At 29.3% G+C, this 18,984-nt stretch overlaps 4 non-coding genes across 4 annotated transcripts; all 4 read left to right on the plus strand.

Annotated features, from left to right (window-relative positions):
* Positions 1–1,272: 1,272 nt before the first annotated feature.
* LOC127255038 (U1 spliceosomal RNA) lies at positions 1,273–1,433 on the plus strand. The gene has a single exon (XR_007839540.1). It is a non-coding gene; the product is annotated as a U1 spliceosomal RNA (small nuclear RNA).
* A 268-nt stretch (positions 1,434–1,701) lies between these two features.
* Positions 1,702–1,823, plus strand: LOC127255041 (U5 spliceosomal RNA). The gene has a single exon (XR_007839543.1). It is a non-coding gene; the product is annotated as a U5 spliceosomal RNA (small nuclear RNA).
* Positions 1,824–4,655: 2,832 nt separating this feature from the next.
* Positions 4,656–4,817, plus strand: LOC127255067 (U1 spliceosomal RNA). Its single transcript, XR_007839568.1, has one exon. It is a non-coding gene; the product is annotated as a U1 spliceosomal RNA (small nuclear RNA).
* A 306-nt stretch (positions 4,818–5,123) lies between these two features.
* LOC127255043 (U5 spliceosomal RNA) lies at positions 5,124–5,237 on the plus strand. Its single transcript, XR_007839545.1, has one exon. It is a non-coding gene; the product is annotated as a U5 spliceosomal RNA (small nuclear RNA).
* Positions 5,238–18,984: the final 13,747 nt, after the last annotated feature.

Genomic DNA, 18,984 nt, shown 5'->3' on the forward strand with positions numbered 1-18,984 from the left:
TACCTTATGCTTTTAAAAAAAAACATTTATTTTTGTTTGCAGTGACTTCTTCTTCAAAAGAGAAGCAATTTTAGGTTTAAAAAATATATTTTTTATAAGCACTGGGAGTGCTTCTGGAAAACACAAAAGCAATTTTACTATCTAAAAATTACAATTTTACCATAATAATAATAACTAATCAAATAAATAAAGATAAAATAAAATAAAAACAATTCATTTATATAAAACTTAAATATAATTGTATTTTAATTATTAAAATTTATATATTTTTTATTTTAATCAAATTTAAATATATAATTAAAAATATCAAATTTTAAAAGTATAAAATTTTAATTATATAGTAGATATTTAATATTTTTAAATATACTTTTTAAAGTTAAAATAATTTGTAGAATAGTATTATATAAATTTAATTATATATATTTAATTTTCATTTTTATAAAAAAATAAAAAATACAAATATAATTAGTTTAGATTATTTAAATTTTTTTAATATAATTTATAAAATTCTAAATAAATTAGAGATTTTTAGTAAAAGGTATATTATTATTTACATTACTGTATCCTATTTGTTCATTTTTAATAGTTTAAAAATATTTTTAACTTTATTATATCTAAATAATTTTTTATAAAAAGCTCATCTAAACATAAAATCTAACTGTTTATGTTTTTGACTTCTACTTATTTTTTAAAGTCAATTCAAACGGACTTAATATTATATAAAAATATATATATCTATCATTGCAGTTTTATAAATAATAATGTACAAATAAATAACAAAAAAAATAAAAATTATCATGGCTCAATTATAAACTAGTAAATATATATTTTCAGAATGTACTAAAGGAATATTATTTTAATTTTAAAATTATTAATAATTATTTACTCTTTTTTATTAAATATAAATTTCATTATTATAATTTTGCCCTAGTTAACCCCGTTGAAGTTTGACAGCCCGCACAGCCGTTTCATCCATCGTCTTTCTTTTTTCTTCCCCTTCTTCCTTTCTCTTCTTCTTCGCCTTGCTGCTCCGCCGCCGTGACTGTGTCATCGGCGCCATTTTCTAAACCGCAAACCACGGCGAACCGGCGGTTTACGGTTGGAACCGGAACCGCCTGTTTGAAATCATAGGCGGTTCAAACTTCGAACAACCTATCCGAAACCGATTGGACTAAATGCGTGTTTTATACTATATACTATCCCACATCGAGAGATTTACAAAATATGAGCAGCAAAACATGTATATAATCAGGCGGAAGGGAACAGGGCTACATACTTACCTGGATGGGGTCAATGGGCGATCAAGAATGTCCATGGCCTGGGTTGGTGACCTCCATTGCACTTGGGAGGGGCATCCGCCTAAGGTCGGCCAAAACGGTCGAGCCTACGTCGTAATTTGTGGCAGTGGGGGCCTGCGTACGCGCGGCCTCCTACCAATTATAGTCTAACAACTTCTTTGTACAATTTGTTTTATATTTCTAACAATTTTTATTTTCCAGTTGTGGGGAGGTATATAGGGGCTGTAACGAGAATTTGATGGCTTAGTTGAGTTTGAGACTTTTGGTAATTGTTGTATGTAATCCCACATCGGAATGGAGCCTTCTGGTAATTGTAATTTGAATCCCACATCGGAATGGCAGTACAGAGAGTATTGTCCTCTTTTGTATATATAGCTGCAGAGAGTGAGTTTATGATTCATGGGGCTGCGTAGTAAGCACAAAGCGAACTATTCTTTCGCCTTTTACTAAAGAATACCGTGTGTTTGCTGCATTGAGCAGCATACACTTATTTTTGGAGAGGTTCTTCCCCCTTTTGTGGAGGACTTCTACTATGCAAGTTTAATTTGTTCTTTAATATTGTTTTGGATTGTGATTATGGTTTTTGAGCTGTGTGCTCTTTTGATTTTTATATTTCCAATCGAAATGGTTAATTTGAGGTTTAAATTTGAAGTAGTAAGTATTCCTTCTTTTTTTTTTTTTTTTTCGTTGTTTTTTATTTATTTTTTTTGGTATTCAAATCATCATTCTAATTTGACAAATTAAACCAAATAGAATCCCCAAGAAGTCATCTAGGGATCTTATGTATGCATTTCTCAAATTATAAGTAAAATAAGTGATGCATTTATAACATAGATAACTCATCAAAAAAACAAAAAGGGTAAAGCTTTTGGGGGAAACTTTAGTGTAGGGCAGATTGTAGTGTGGAGAAATAAAATTAGGGTTGTTCTCAAATAGGTTTCCTCTCTTTCAAGAAGAAGCCTAAACTTTTTGATAACAAGAATCCTTTAATTACTATTTTGGGTCAATATTTTTGTAATCAAATGGGACTTACTCACTCTGCATAAAAAATGAAATAGCCTATTTATTAATCAAACAAAAGTATGGAAAAAACTATTGATAAAAACATTCATGTCACAATTTATCAAGTAGTTGAAAACGTGTATTTTTTGTCTCTAAACTTTTTTATTTTACTATTTAAATTCTACATTTTTCTTTTTTAAAATACACTTGTTTTTTTCATAAAATATTTATTATATATTATTTTAATACTAAATTTAAATAAAAAATTTTCAAACTAAATCAAAAGAAACACAACTATTATACAATAATGCACCAAGTTCTATGAAAATTAAAATACATCGAGCTTAACAACCTTATAAAATAAGTGATGCATTTATAGCATGATATTAATAAGTTAATAAAATTAATTACACATTTTTATTTATTTTATATTTAAAATTATTTTTTAATCATATTTATGAAAAATTATATGTAATATTGTACTCTATCTGTCCTATGTGAAGTATCTATTTTTTTCTTTTAATTTTCGTTTGGCCCACGTAATTTATCATTTATTTTTTTAAAATATAAATATAATTCAATTATATTTTAAATTTTATAATTTATAATTTTTTAAATTTTAATTAAACTATTTAGTTATTTTAATTTTAATCAATAATTATTTTTATTATAAAATAATTATTTATTAGCATAAGAGTACTAAACTATTTATTAGCATATACTGTTTTTTAAATATATAAAATCTATTTTAAATATATAAAATCTATGTAATAACATAAAAATAAAATATCAATATTATGTTAATAATTTGTTAATACAAAATTTATTATTTCAAAACGGTATAAAGTATCATAAAAATCAGTTAAACATAATAGAAATATAAATACATATTGACATGAATTCTTAAAACAACTTTTATTTTATGTAAACATAATATGTTATAGTAATTAATAAAATTTATCCAAAAATAATTAGAAGTAAAAAATATTTTTAATAAAAAAAATAAAAATTTGAGAAAGAATATATAATTATTGAGACCACGCCATGTTCATATATATTGTGGAGTATATATATAGCTAAATATAACTTAAATTAATATAATTATATATAATATAAAATATAAAGTTAAAAATATAAATATATAAAAACAATATCTTTTACAAATGACTTTTTTTTAATCCGTACTGTCTATTTTTATTTTTAATAAAAATATTATTTTTAAATATATTTAATAAAAATAAATCAATTTAATTCAATTCAATTTTTAATTTAAGGTCACTTAAAATTCCTTTAATTTTATTTCTTTTATTTATTTACATTATCTAAAATTTTATATCTATAAAATATATTTATATTATATATTTTATTGAAATATAATATTAAAAATATTTAAATATATATTTTACATGTATTTTAATTCTTACTTTTAAAATATCAAAAATATTACTTATATAAAAAATAGTTATGTGTTCGGACGAATGAAATATTATATATGTGTCTTTATTATACAAATACTCAATTTTAGCGTAACATTATTATTTTTACATTAAAAGATAGGAGTAAAATTTTCTCTACATTATTTGTGACTGTTCATTACCAACTAAAATACTCTCTCCGTCCCAATACAATAGTCTTGTTTTTCATTTTTATCGGTCCCAAAACAATAGTTTCATTTTCATAAATAACTATATCGCCATAAAACTATCCATATTTTTTCATTATTATTATATAATTGTCACTACTTTTTACACTAATATACTCACAAGGGCAAAAAAGTCATTTATTCTTACTTTTTACCGATTATTAATATAATATCAATATTTGTTAAATTTCGTGTTAAATACAATAAGAGACTATACTTTTGAGACGGAGGGAGTATTATTTTTTAAAATTTCACCGAAAAAAGTAAATTTATATTTTTAAAATAAACGGAAGGAATATTATTATTGTTTTTTTTTTTTTATATATATTATTGATGATTATTTAATCTTTTATATATATAAATATAAATGTAAGTTTGCTCTAATGAGCCCATTTACATTTGCCAGCCGCCGCACACCGGCATCATCTTTAATCTTTCTTTCTTTTTCTTCACCTTCTTCCTTTTCCTTCTCCTCCTTCTCAGCCTTTCTGCTCCGCCGCCGTGACGGTCCCATCTAGCTATCTTCTAAACCGTATACCACTTCGAACCGGCGGTTTACGGTCTGAACCGGAACCGCGACAGACGGTTCGAACAGCCTATCCGAAGCTGATGGAATAAATGCGTTTATTATACTATACTCTCCCACATCGGGAGAGTTACAAAATAGGAGCAGGAAATCATGTATATAATCAGGGTGAAGGGAACTGAGCAACATACTTACCTGGACGGGGTCAATGGGCGATCAATAAGGTCCATGGCCTGGGTTGGTGACCTCCATTGCACCTGGGAGGGGCACGCGCCTAAGGTCGGCCCAAAGCGGTCGAGCCTACGTCGTAATTTGTGGCAGCGGGGGCCTGCGTTCGCGCGGCCCCCTACCAATTATAGTTTTGCAATTTCTGAGTTCCGACTATTTATCCTTAGGTTACGCTCTTTACTTTATCTTCCCGTGGTTGTTAAATTGATTTTGTTATTGAGCATTAAAATTGGGGCATTTGTAAGTAAATTTGGTTAAATGTTGGTCTTGAAGTGATGATAATTATGTTTGGAAATCTTATCTTTGTCCCACATCGGGATTAAGTTTGGAATTCTTTGTTATCTTTAATCCCACATCGCAATGGCAGTGCAGTGAGTAGTGTACTCTCTTGTATATATAGTTGCGAGAGTGTGCTTTGTGTTTTATGGAGCTGTGCAGGAAGCACAAAGCGAAACTATTCTTTCGCCTTTTACTAAAGAATACCGTGTACTTGCTGTATTAATCAGCATACTTTAATTTTTGGAGAGGTTCTTCAATTTTTTAGAGGACCTCTACAATGCAAGTTTAATAATTTCTTTATTTTTCTTGGCATATTTATAATTTCTATGTAAAGGCTTTATTGTGTGCTTTGTTTCTCAAATTATAAGTAAAGTAAGTGATGTATTTATAACGTACTTAACTCATCCAAAAAGAAAAAGTAAAGCTTTTTGGGGAAATTTTATTTCAGTGCAGATTGTAGTATGGAGAAATAAAACTAGGGTTGTTCTCAAATAGGTTTCCACTCTTTCGAGGAGAAGAAGCCTTTACCTTTTGATAACAAGAACCCTTTAATTACTGTTTTTGGGTCAATAGTTTTGTAATCATAATTTGCAGCCAACTTTGCAATGGATGTTCTCAAATGGCACTCACCCTGCATAAAAAATGAAACACAGCCTATTTGTTAGCTGAAAACGTATGTTTATTTTTTCCCTTCCAACTCCCAGATTTTATTAGTATTTAATTTTACGTTTATCAAAATATAGCTTTTTTCATTTATAAAATATTTCATTATATATTATTTTAATATTAAATTTAAATAAAAATTTCCAAACTAAATCAAAAGATATAAAACTATTATACATCAAGCTCAACAAACCTCATAAAAAATAAAGTGCATTTACTTGCGTTTTAAATGCACGAGAGAGATATAGATATCATTTTCTTTTTATGCCGACAACAAAAAAGCTTATTCAAATATTTTAATTTTTTTTATTAAATTTATAATTACTAAATAATACATTGATTTTTTCTTAATATTAAATTTACTAAAATAATTTTTATATTATTTTTGTAGAGTATTATTTTGTTAATTTATAATTTAATAAAATATTAATAAAAAATACGCTCAATATTGATATTATTTTATAAAATATAAGATTTTATTAATTATAAAAATATTACATCTCTGTTCCACCTATTATTATTGCTCCCCGTCTCATGTCACTTTTCTTTTTTGAAAAATGAATACACACCTTAATATTATTTAAAAATTTATAATTTATAATTTTAATTAGACTAATTAGTTATTTAAATATTAATTCATAATTATTTATATTATATTATAATTATTTTCACTAATATATTTTAAATTATTTATTAATTAGACTTATTCTAAATTATCGTATTTACAATAACTTAGACATGATAAATGAAAAAAAAAAATTTTAAAAATCAAAATATAATAATATATTTAAAATAAATAACAAAACAATTTCTATACAAATATATAATCCCAATTAAATTGAGACACACGGTAAAAAGTATATGTCTCGAGAGCACCTTAAATACGCTGGGAGATAATATCTCCTATTTATTTATTTATTTTATTGATGTGACATGTGTTGTGGGTGGCCGAGAACGATAATATCCCAGACTTGCATATCAATCGCAACTTCGGGTTTGTTTGGTTATAATTTAAAAGTGGTATGAAATAAGACCTTCTTCCATCTCGGGGAGATACTCGTTTGTTTAGCATGGGACTAGGTATAGTAGTCATATCCATTTTACTTAAGTTATTCAGTAATTCCTTTTAGCTATCATTTTATTCTAGCTTATCTTAGTATTGGTGTTTTTTTATGGATCGCCGTTTCAAGTCTTGCTCCCGTTGGACTTCTGATGTCGGGATATAGATCAAATAATAAATATTCTTTTTTAGGTGGGTTAAGGGGTGCTGTTCAATCAATTAGTTATGAAAGTTAAATTTGAGTTTTTATTTAAATAATATTTTTATTGAAAACTGTGCAAATAAATAGTATTTGATTTTGATTTGAAATAAAAGAACAAACTCTTCATTTTTTTTAGTATGCATTTTAGTAAAAATATACTTCATCCGTTTGTCAAATAGTAAATATTTACATTATATTAGTTAATTATGATATAAAATAAAAATATTTTAAATAAAATACTAGAGCGTGTTTCTTTGACTCACGTTTCCAAACTTTACTGAAATGACACTATGGAGTGAAATTTGTCCGCGAAACTCTTCTTACGATCGACACCCTTTGTTCTTTTTTTTGTCCTTTTGCATCATAAGTCAAAGAAAAAATTGATATACAAGATTGTTAGAATATGAAACATAAATTCTCTATTTTAATTATAAGAATACGTACATATTTATAGTGATATACAAATCGTCTAAATAAGGCAAGAATTCTACGACTCTATTAAATAAAATAACTACCATAAATATAATATATTGCTTCTAAATATATTTTAACATCCTTTCTCAAACTCAAAATATGATCGAACGAACTTGAATTTGTCAGAAACGACCAAAAAAGATATAGCCGAGATCTTCCACGTACAAATTTAAATTCGCCAAGATTGACTACCGTCCACTAGATCAGAGTCAGAAGCAGAACTCTCAACACCGTTAGAGTTGGAAACAGGACTCGCTCGTTCACAACGGAACTAGAGTTGGAAACATGACTCACTCAATCTATAAAGCTAGAGTCGGAAACAAGACTCGCTCGTTCATAACAGAGTTAGAGTCGGAAACAGGACTCACTCAATCTATAAAGCTAGAGTCGGAAACAAGACTCGCTCGTTCATAACAGAGTTAGAGTCGGAAACAGGACTCGCTCGCTCTCAATAGAGTTAGAGTCGAAAACAGGACTTTCAACGGTGTAGAGTCGAAAGTAGACTCTGTTAGTGGAGTAGTAGAGACGGAGACGACATGGAAATAACAACATCATCGTGGATAGAAGCAAATCTATCAATAAAATATAAAAATATATACGGGATATAACAGGTCATAAATGTACCCGGAGACAATTTAACTCTGATACCATATTAGAATATGAAACTGAAATTCCTTATTTCAATCATAAGAAGACGTACATATTTATAGTGTACAAATAGTCTAAATAAGACAAGAATCCTACGAATTTCTTAAATAAGATAACTATCATAAATATAATATATTGCTTTCTAAATATATTTTAACAAGGATAAATATAGTGTCTTTATTTGGGGGTTTCGATTTTGAGTTGTGATTTGAACAATAAAAAATTTAAATGAAAATAGTTGTATAATATGATATAAATAAGTATTGATGTGAAATTTCGAATGTAAAATTGATTTTTTTATAATATAAAAAATAAAAATAGATGTTTGATTAAATATTTTTGGAGAAAAAAATTTGTGTAGTACAAAATTTTCAAAATCCTTCAAAATTTTTGCTGTCAAAAATTTTTAGAAGAAATAAAAAGAAGAAAAAAAAAGAAAAAAAGATGAAGATGGTAGAAATGAAGGGGAATAACGTGGATGAAATTAAATGAGATTATATAAAAAAAATTATAATAAAAATTTATAATCATCAATAATATATAATCAATTAAAATAATATTATTATTAATAAAAAAATTTAATTTATTTAATCTAATATAATAAATATATGAAAACATTATTCCTAAAAATTCTTCAAATTTAATAATAATACATGAATACAGTCGAATATAATACATGAATATTGTTGCAGCAAAATGTGGTATAAAGAAGTAAGCACTTTGAAATCAATTTAAATTGAAGTTCATCCAAAAGAACACAATATATTAAGAAAAATCCGGATAATGCATCGTAATAATGAGACAAGAATATGTTTTAATTCAAACAAAATGAACATATAAAAGTGACTACTTTGAATATCTGTCTGACGTATTAGTGCTCATCACAACGTTCGAATAGTAAAACCATTACTTTATCTTTTGCTTCATTTGAGCAATATCTGTTAGCGTTTATTTATTGTTGTATTAAAATACTTATATTATTATTAATTAAATTTCATTAATTTTAGCATTTACGTGTACATACGGATCATTATATTATATTATTTAGTATGATATTTGATAAGATTAAATACAAAATTCAGCATTGTTTACACTATGTGAAAGTATTTTAAATTTCAATTAAATACATATTTTTTTGATGTTTCTCAACATTTAATATATACATTATTCGTAGATTAATATACTTTATAATGAAAATTCTAATTTAAATTATATGTTAAAATACTTAAAACTATTGCTAATCATGTGAAAGTATTTTAACATAGAGCATTCATTGTTGTATTAATACTTAGATTATTGTTAATTGAAATAAATTAGCATCTCACATTGATTTCAGAATTTATATGTGTATAAAAAATCATATTATACAATAGAATTCAATACAATATTTGATTGAATTAAATACAAATATTAGTTATTCCTAAAAAAAAAAAAAAAGATGGACGGTATATATCAAAATTAGCACCCGGAAGATAAGTAATTTCATCAGCAGGGAATCCACCACTATATAATATATATATATTTTTCTCATATCCAAAAAAAATTAATACTATAGTCGCTAAATGGGGAAATAAAATCAGTCCTTATTTATACATGGAATTCTTCGGTACGAGATGAGCCACTTAGAGTCATTGATACTGAATTAATTGAACGCATATTTAAGGTCATGTTCAACCAACGAATTCTATTTATGCAATTTTAATTTCAAAATTGCAGTTTCTATAGTATTTTTTTACTCAGCCCAAAACTCTATTTTCTACTCAAAAAAAATATTCTTTTGGTGTGTTAGTTTGAGAGTTTGGATTTTGAGTTAGAGTTTTGAATATTAAAAATTTTAAATTTATATAACGGTGTAATGTGATATAAATATGTATTCATGTAATATTTTTAATGTAAAATTAATTTTTAATATAATATAAAAAATAAAAAAAGATATTTAATTTGATATTTTTTGGAGAGAAAAAATTGATGAATAGTAGGAATCCGATGAAATATGTCAAACGAACATACCCTTCAAATATTTCATTTTATATATCATTTTAAACCAAATTTTATATTTATAATTAACAGTTTTTCTAAAGAAAAATATAAAAATTATAAAACTAAAAGAATTAATATGCAAAAATTCAAAAAAAAGAAAAAGAAAAAACTACAACAATAATTGAAGTAGACCAACTCCATTTCCGCACAGTGTTGTATTGGAGATGCTCTAGTACTTCCTTTGCTTTGAAAGCCTCAGGGTTTCATCATTAAACTTTTATTTTTAATATATAAATATAATTAAAGCATTTTTGTTTTTCATAATCACCATGAGCAGTTGCTCCAGCAGTGGCGCCAAATAAGACTTAGCTGATAGTATTACTACAATATCAATTTTATTTAAAAAATTAAACTAGTTAAGGTTGAACTTATGTTGAATTTAAATGTTCGATCCTTAAAGCGGAAGCGTACCTGTAGATGAATCCATATACAAATCTGGGGTGATTAAAGGTTTGGTCTTCCAAGATCAGAGTGTCGGCTTCATTTCTGTCATTGACGGGTGAGAAGCAAAAACTGCAGGGAGAATCAGATCTCTTTTTACGGCGCGCTGATCCCGGGGACTTAACCCTAGCCTATTTATAATAGGGCAAACATAATTGCAATTACAATTATACCCTTAATTAATATTATTAATTTATCACGTCACCAAAATAATAATATTATACTGGTAGCTGCACTTTCATTCCATAACAATCAACCCTATCAGTCAATAATTAATTATATTAATTAGACCACTTAAATAATATGACTGAATAAAATAATGACTTTAACAACATATTCGATACACATATTTGATCCCAAATCCAACAATCTCCCACTGGATCTAGTATGTGTCTGAATGAACATATTGTTCATTATGAGCTCAATTTTCAGTCATTATAAAAGAAGGCTTGCAACAATCTGGTCCATCAATCACAACAATATAGGACTAAAGAAGCATTCACCGTATCAACAGCTAAACTCACAGTAATCACAGATATCAATGTAATCAAATGACATAGATCAATCATGGAATGTGCAGAGAGAGAATTACATAAGTGTGATCTAAATATGTCAATTTTCTACTGGTCCAAACTGAATGAGATCGTAAATTATTTAATCATAATGTCCAAAACATTATAACTAAAATAATGATCAAAATAGTATAAAAAAAATATCAAGTGAATGACAAAAGAATATAAATGCATACTCCCACTACAGCGAAGCTTCCTCAAATTGCAACACACCCATATGAGCAGTATGCTCATGGAAGACCTTAGGTGTTACACCTTTAGTTAGGAGGTCTGCTAATATGAATTTTGTCCCTAAGTGCTCGATCGAAATCTGATGATCTTTCACTCTCTCCTTCACAACTAGGAACTTAATGTCAATATGCTTTGACTTGGACGAGCACCTATTGTTATTGGAGTATTCAGCGGCTGAATTGTTGTCACATGAAATCTTGATAGGTTTTTCAACCATCGGAATGATTCACAGCCCAACGACAAAGTTCTTTAGCCAAATCGCTTGTTGTGATGCCTCAAAACACGCCACGAACTCAGCTTCCATCGTGGAATTGGTAACGAGTGTCTGTTTGGCACTGCGCCAAGCGATGGCCCCACCAGCCAACATATAAACATAGCCAGATGTAGATTTCCTATTATCTTGGCATCCTGCAAAGTCGGAATCAGAGTATCCAACGATCTCCAATTGGTTTGACCTCCTATATGTGAGCATGTGGTTACTAGTTCTCTTCAGGTATCTCATCACCCTTTTGGCTGCCTTTCAGTAATCCAATCCAGGATTACTGAGGTATCTGCCTAACACATCGACTATGTACGCAATATCTAGATGCGTACATACTTGTGCATACATGAGGCTCCCAACTGCCGAGGCATAGGGATCATTTCCATCTCCTCAATTTCCAGATTTACTTTAGGGCATTGGCTGAGACTTAATTTCTCTCATTTAACTATAGGGGTATCTCCCGGCTTGCATTTCTGCATGCTGAATCGCTCGAGTATTTTATCAATATAGATCTTTTGAGATAATCCAAGAATATACCGAGATCTATCACGATATATTTGATCCCTAATACAAAACATGCTTCACCAAGATCTTTCATTTCAAAGTTACTCGAGAGAAATTTGTTAGTTTCGTCCAACATGCTCACATTATTTGTGGCAAGCAAAATGTCATCCACATACAAAACCAAAAAAAAAATAAACTTGCTCCCACTGAACTTGTGATAAGCACAATCATCAACCACATTCATCTCAAAACTATATGAGAGAATTACTTGATGAAACTTGTGATACCACTATCGAGACGCTTGTTTGAGCCCATAGATGGATTTTCTTAATTTACAAACCATTTGCTTTAGGTCACTGACCTCAAAAGTTTCTGGTTGTACCATATAGATCGTTTCATCAATGTCACCATTCAGAAACGCCGTCTTAACATCCATTTGATGGAGCTCTAAATCAAAGTATGCCACAAGAGCCATGATTGTCCTAAAAGAGTCCTTCGAAGAAACCGGAGAGAAAGTCTCTTTATAATCAATCCCCTTTTTCTGAGTATAGCCTTTAGCTACAAGACGTGTCTTATACCTCTCCACATTACCATTTGCATCCCGTTTGGTTTTAAAAATCCATTTGCAACCTACGGGTTTTGCACCTTCTGGAAATGGGAGAAGTTCCCAAATTTTATTGTCTTGCATTGACTTGTACTCATCACGCATCGCATCGATCCATTTATCTGAATAAGGACCCTTCATGGCATGATAAATATTAATTGGATCATCATCAGTCATGCTATCGTTGTCCTCGCTTTCTTGAAGAAATGTCACTTAATCATCCGGAATGGCATTTCTTCGTTCTCTAGTGGATCTACGCAATTGCGTTGGCTCTTGAACTGTATGTTCTTGAGTTTGTTGAGTTTGTTTCATAGGCATAGGTTCTTGATCTATACGAACGGATTCCTCAATCTCACTTTGAAACTCTATGGGAGCTGAAATGACTGCTAACTCATGAGGTGTTTGATCAATCACATCAGTGATTTCTTGATCCTCAAAAGTAAAGTCTAAAACTGTATTTCTCCCCCTAAACTCAACGTCCTCAAAGAACTTGGCAGTAGCCGTCTCAAAAATAGTTCTTGATGTGGGATCATAAAATTTATACCCCCTTGACCGTTCCAAGTAGCCAATAAAATAACTGCTCATTGTACGAGGTGCTAGCTTTGGTTCATTTGGCCTATAGGCCTTCGCCTCAGCTGGACAACCCCACACCCTAAGATGATTTAAGCTAGGCTTGCGCCCAATCCAGAGTTCATAGGGTGTTTTGGCAGTCGCCTTAGTTGGCACTCGATTAAGGATGTAGACTGATGTCTTTAATGCTTCTCCCCATAATGATGGTGGCAAAGTAGATTGACTAATCATACTTCGAGCCATATCCTTCAATGTGTAGTTTCGTCTCTCAGCAACACCGTTCATGCTAGGTGAATCGGGCATGGTGTATTGAGGGACAATTCCACACTATTTAAGGAAGACAGCAAAAGGACCTGGACGTTGTTCACCCGAGCCATAATTTCTTCCGTAATATTCTCCTCTACTGTCAGATCTGACAGTCTTAATGCGTTTGCTTAGTTGATTTTCAACTTCAACCTTAAATGCTTTGAACATGTCCATTGCCTCAGATTTTTCCTTAATAAGGTACAGATGACCATATCGAGAATAATCGTCTATGAATGACACAAAATATTGTTGACCATTCCACGAAAGAGTGGGAAAAGGCCCACAAATGTCTGTATGTATCAATTCTAAGACATCCGTAGCTCGATAAGCACCTATCCTTTTAACCTTGGTTTGTTTACCCTTAATGCAATCGACACAAACGTCAAAGTCTGAAAAATTTATGGAATCAAGGATTCCATTCTTAATGAGTCTTTCAACTCTGTTTCTTGAAATATGATCTAAACGTTTGTGCCACAATAAACTAGAGTCATGCAATTTTCGTTTAGTACCTTTTGATTCCGTATTAAGTGCCTCATTATAGGAAACCAAAATATCGAGCATATATAAATTGTCATTCACCATAAAAGTACCAAAACCAACCAAACATGAATTAAAAGACAACTCAACTTTATTGTTTCCAAAAGAACAATGATAACCAAATTTGTCCAAATAAGAAACAGAAACCAAATTCCGTCTAAATGACGTTATAATAAAAGAGTCTTGCAATTCAAGAAAATGTCCAGTACTCAATAACAACTTGAAAATGCCCATGGCTTCCACCTCTACTGAGTCCCCATTTGCAAAGTAAATGCGTCTTTCAACATCAGTTGGATTTCGGTAGCTCAGACAACCCTGCATTGAAACATTGATGTTAGTAGTTGATCTAGAGTCTAACCACCAAGTATTTCGAGGTACTGAAACTAAATTAACCTCAGAACAAACCAAAGTAAGAAACGTACCCTTCTTCACGCGCCAATCGTGAAATTTAGTACAATTCTTCTTCTCATGTCCAGGTTTCTTACAAAAGAAGCAAGTCTTTTCAGGATGAGCCCGAGGAGTTGGAGCTGGAACATGAGCTTTAGCAATCTCAACCTTAACAACCTTATATTTTCTCTTCTTGCCGCCTGCATCCTTTGAGGTATCAACCATATGTACCTCTTCAGTCTTATTACGCTTCATCCTTTCTTCTTCCTCAACATAGTGAGAGATGAGCTCATTAAGAGTCCACTTCTCCTTTTGACAGCTATAACTGACTTTAAACTGATCATATTGAGTAGGAAGTGAAAGCAAAAGCAATAGGACTAACATGACCTCTGAAAGGTCTAACTTAAGTGCTCTCAACTTAGAACCAGTATTAGACATGTTCATGATATATTCTCTTATATTTCCTTTGCCGTTATACCTCATGGTAATGAGACTCTTCAGAAGAGTACTCATTTCCGCCTTATCGCTTTTGGTAAAGCGTTTCTCAATTTCGACAAGGAAATCATTGGCAGTAATGATATCATCAGATATCATGCCCCTAAAGATTTCTAGAATGCTTTTCTTTATGATCATTATACTAAGGCAATTAGACCTATCCCACTTCTCAAACAACTGCTTTTCATCTGCAATGCTTTCTTCCGTAAGAGAAGGGGGTTGATCTATCCTTAATGTCAAGTCTAGATCCATACAACCCAAATGAATCAATATTGATTCTTTCCAGTGCTGATAGTTGTCCCCAGACAGTATTGGGACTGAATAGTTAGAAGATACCATAAGATTCGATCATGTAGATAACAAGGAATAAATATACACATAAGTACTCAAGTAGCATAATGAAACTCAAAATAAAATAATGCAATCCCATCTCAAGACACTAAACACAACATTAATGTTTAATCTTTGGATCAATGCCATTAACTGCAAGCAGTCATCTTGTTGCAATAATCATATACGGATAATAAGGTAATGTAAAACAGTAACCAATCTTTGGACTGATTTACTATTCACATAAGTTAAATCTATATAATTATCTCATATATATTATCGCAGATGTATATTTTATTCTGTCAAGAATCATAACCATGTAAATATATAAAGATAAACACGGTTGCACACACATGCATGCCTTTTATGTACTTCCAACCATTAAATAAAGTACAAATATGCTGCACCAATCAACACTATAGGCAATGAACTCTGTAGATTTAAGTCTTCAAGATTTACACGAATAATCACGACATATACGAATAGCAGCCTATCGGATTCAATCATATATACATTTAATTAATTTAATTAAAAATTACTTCATGCGATGAAGAAACCCTAAATCGACGCTAATATGTTCGATTGATCCGACAGAACATCCAAATAATTCAACATGCTCTGATACCAATTGTTGAATTTAAATGTCCGATCCTTAAAGCGGAAGCGTACCTATAGATGAAGCCATATACAAATTTTGGGTGATTAAAGGTTTGGTCTTCCAAGATCAGAGTGCCAGCTTCCTTTCTGTCCTTGACATGTGAGAAGCAGAAACTTCAGGGAGAATCGGATCTCTTTTTACAGCGCGTTGAACCCGGGGATCTAACCCTAGCCTATTTATAATAGGGCAAACATAATTGCAATTACAATTATGCCCTTAATTAATATTATAAATTTGTCACGTCACCAAAATAATAATATTATACTGGTAGCTGTACTTTCATTCCATAACAATCAAACCCATCAGTCAATAATTAATTATATTAATTAGACCACTTAAATAACATGACTGAATAAAATAATAACTTTAACAACATATTCGATACACATATTTGATCTCAAATCCAACAACTTCAACTTAATATAATGATTCATAATCTCCTTGGTTTATTTATTTATGTATTATTTATAACATAATTTGAACTTAACTAGCCAAAATGATTATATTTTTCAATAAAAATATAGTAATTTTTTTTATCAAATATTTTAAAAATAACAAAAATAAATATTTGAATAAAACTTTTATAATTTTTAATAATTGATAATAAAAATTCTATGCACCGAAAGAACGCAACCAAATAGTTTTTAATATATATATATAATAACTTTAATTATCATGTTAAATATAAATCATTAATATCAAATAGTTATTATACCGTATAATTTAACACAAGTAATTAATATATTCACCTATTCAAACCAATTAATTGAATCGACTAACAACGAATAGATAATTGAATAAACTAATAGCTAATTATTATACACTTTCTAAAATTTGTGTCCAAAACAGATAAACTTATTTTTATACGACAAAGAGATAATAAAATTCAAGAAAATCACTTTTTTCCTCGTACGTGTACAACTTTCAAGAAGACCTCAATACTATTACTACAAAGGGGATGGGAACACCGTCCCTCCCCTTCATTCATGTCCCGCCCACAAAATTAATTTTGCATTTAAAGATACACTATATATATTATATATAAATATATATCACTTTGTGAGTGGAATGTAAAGAGTAGATGTCGGTGATCCCATCCCATCTACAAAGTTCTTTCATATTGACTATGCGTGTATTATATATATATATATATACATATATTTAGTGTATGTTTGTTTGGGTATTTGAATTTTGAGTTGAAATTTGAATATAAAAATTTTGAATTTGGATAGTAATATGAGATGATATAAATAGATATTAAATATGATATTTTGAATGTAAAATTAATTTTTAGTATAATATAAAAAATTAAAAATAATTCTTTATTTGATATTTCTGAAGAATTTTTTTTTATTTTTTATTTATGAATAATAGAATATTGAGAAATTCTTTAAACAAACACACCTTAAAATAATTTCAAACATCAAACTAGTTATAAACATGAACATATATGTTGAGACTGGGTGAACCAACTCAACACTAAGTATGATATTGTCCACTTTGAATATCCTCCAAAAGGCCTCATGCTAGTGGAGTTTACTTGAGACTTATAAGGTGTGTAAGGGATTTAGGTTTGCACCCCGACAATCCTCCCCTCAAACCAAGAACCAACCAATGGACCATGTCCTTCCCTGCCCACCTTGTACCGTCTATTACAAAGGGATCCGCTGTCTGACCATCTCAATTGGGTTTTTTCACAACTTCCAATATGGGACTTGGGTTTGCACCCCGACAATCCTCCCCTCAAATTAAGGACCAACCAATGGACCATGGACCTTCCCTGCCCACCTCAATCGGGACCGACCCAACACCGGTAAGAGACTTTCGACACAAGGCACATCCGTAGGTCACGAGGGCGAGCCCACCACCACAACCAATGCCCAATGCCACTCAGTCCATTTCACCATCTAACCGGACTCTGATACCACTGTTGGGACTTGATTCACTTGAAACTTGGTATATGATTTTCTTCGTAACTTCCGATATGAAACTTTGGTTTGAAGCCCCACAATATTAATTACAAATCCCCATTCTTCAATTGGATTATTTTATTTGGAAATTCACATTAATTAATTGCACAGTGAATAATGTTTTTAAAAGCTTTACATTAATTTTAGTGTTTTCGCCCAAACTATAATATATATATATATATATAATGATACTTGTTAACGATAAAGATCCATTTCGGCTCCTTAAGTTTGGCTAATTAAGATCAAATTCAAACTCTGAGTTCGGCTGATAAGGTTCAAATTGGGCTTGAATTTTATAAATATTCTATATATTTTTTTAAATATAAATTAAATATATCTAAAATTATGAATAAAATTTATAATAATTAAATATATTAAATTTTATTAAATATTAATTTATATTTAAAATGAATAAATTTCATAATAGTTTATCCAAGTCAATTTTTTGTTTTAGAAAAAATAATTTTCAACTAAATATCAAAATATCGTTATTTTTTTACTTTTTCACATTATTTTTAATTTAATGTCAAAGATAAAATGGACATTATACTACTTTATTGCATTATATATCTATAAAATATTAAGAGTAATTATATAACACTCTCTTATATTTTAGTCAAATTGCTCAAAACACTCAGTGTTTTATTTATTACTTGAAATCCACTTATATTAATTTAAAGTTTCCATAAAACATCATCCTTGTCCAAAGTTGGTTTTTTTATTCTAAATAAAAACCCAAAATTTATACAAATAAAATACGTAAAATATCTTAAATTATTTTTGAATTAAATAAATAAATAAATGATCAATCATTTATTTTTATAAAGATTAGATAACATTTTGTCTTCAGAAAACTATAAAATAAATTAATCAATTATTTATTTATTTATTTTATTCCAAAAAAAAAGTATTTAAGATACTTGATATCTTTTATTTGTATAAAACTTACATTATTATGTTCGTATTTACAACCAAATATCAGGTTTGAATAAAAATGGTATTTTATACAAATTTTACATTAACATTTTTATTAAAATACAATAGAATATTATATA

Source organism: Andrographis paniculata, unplaced genomic scaffold, assembly GCF_009805555.1.
Source record: "Andrographis paniculata isolate CXL003 unplaced genomic scaffold, ASM980555v1 Contig52END, whole genome shotgun sequence".
Lineage (NCBI taxonomy): Eukaryota > Viridiplantae > Streptophyta > Magnoliopsida > Lamiales > Acanthaceae > Andrographis > Andrographis paniculata.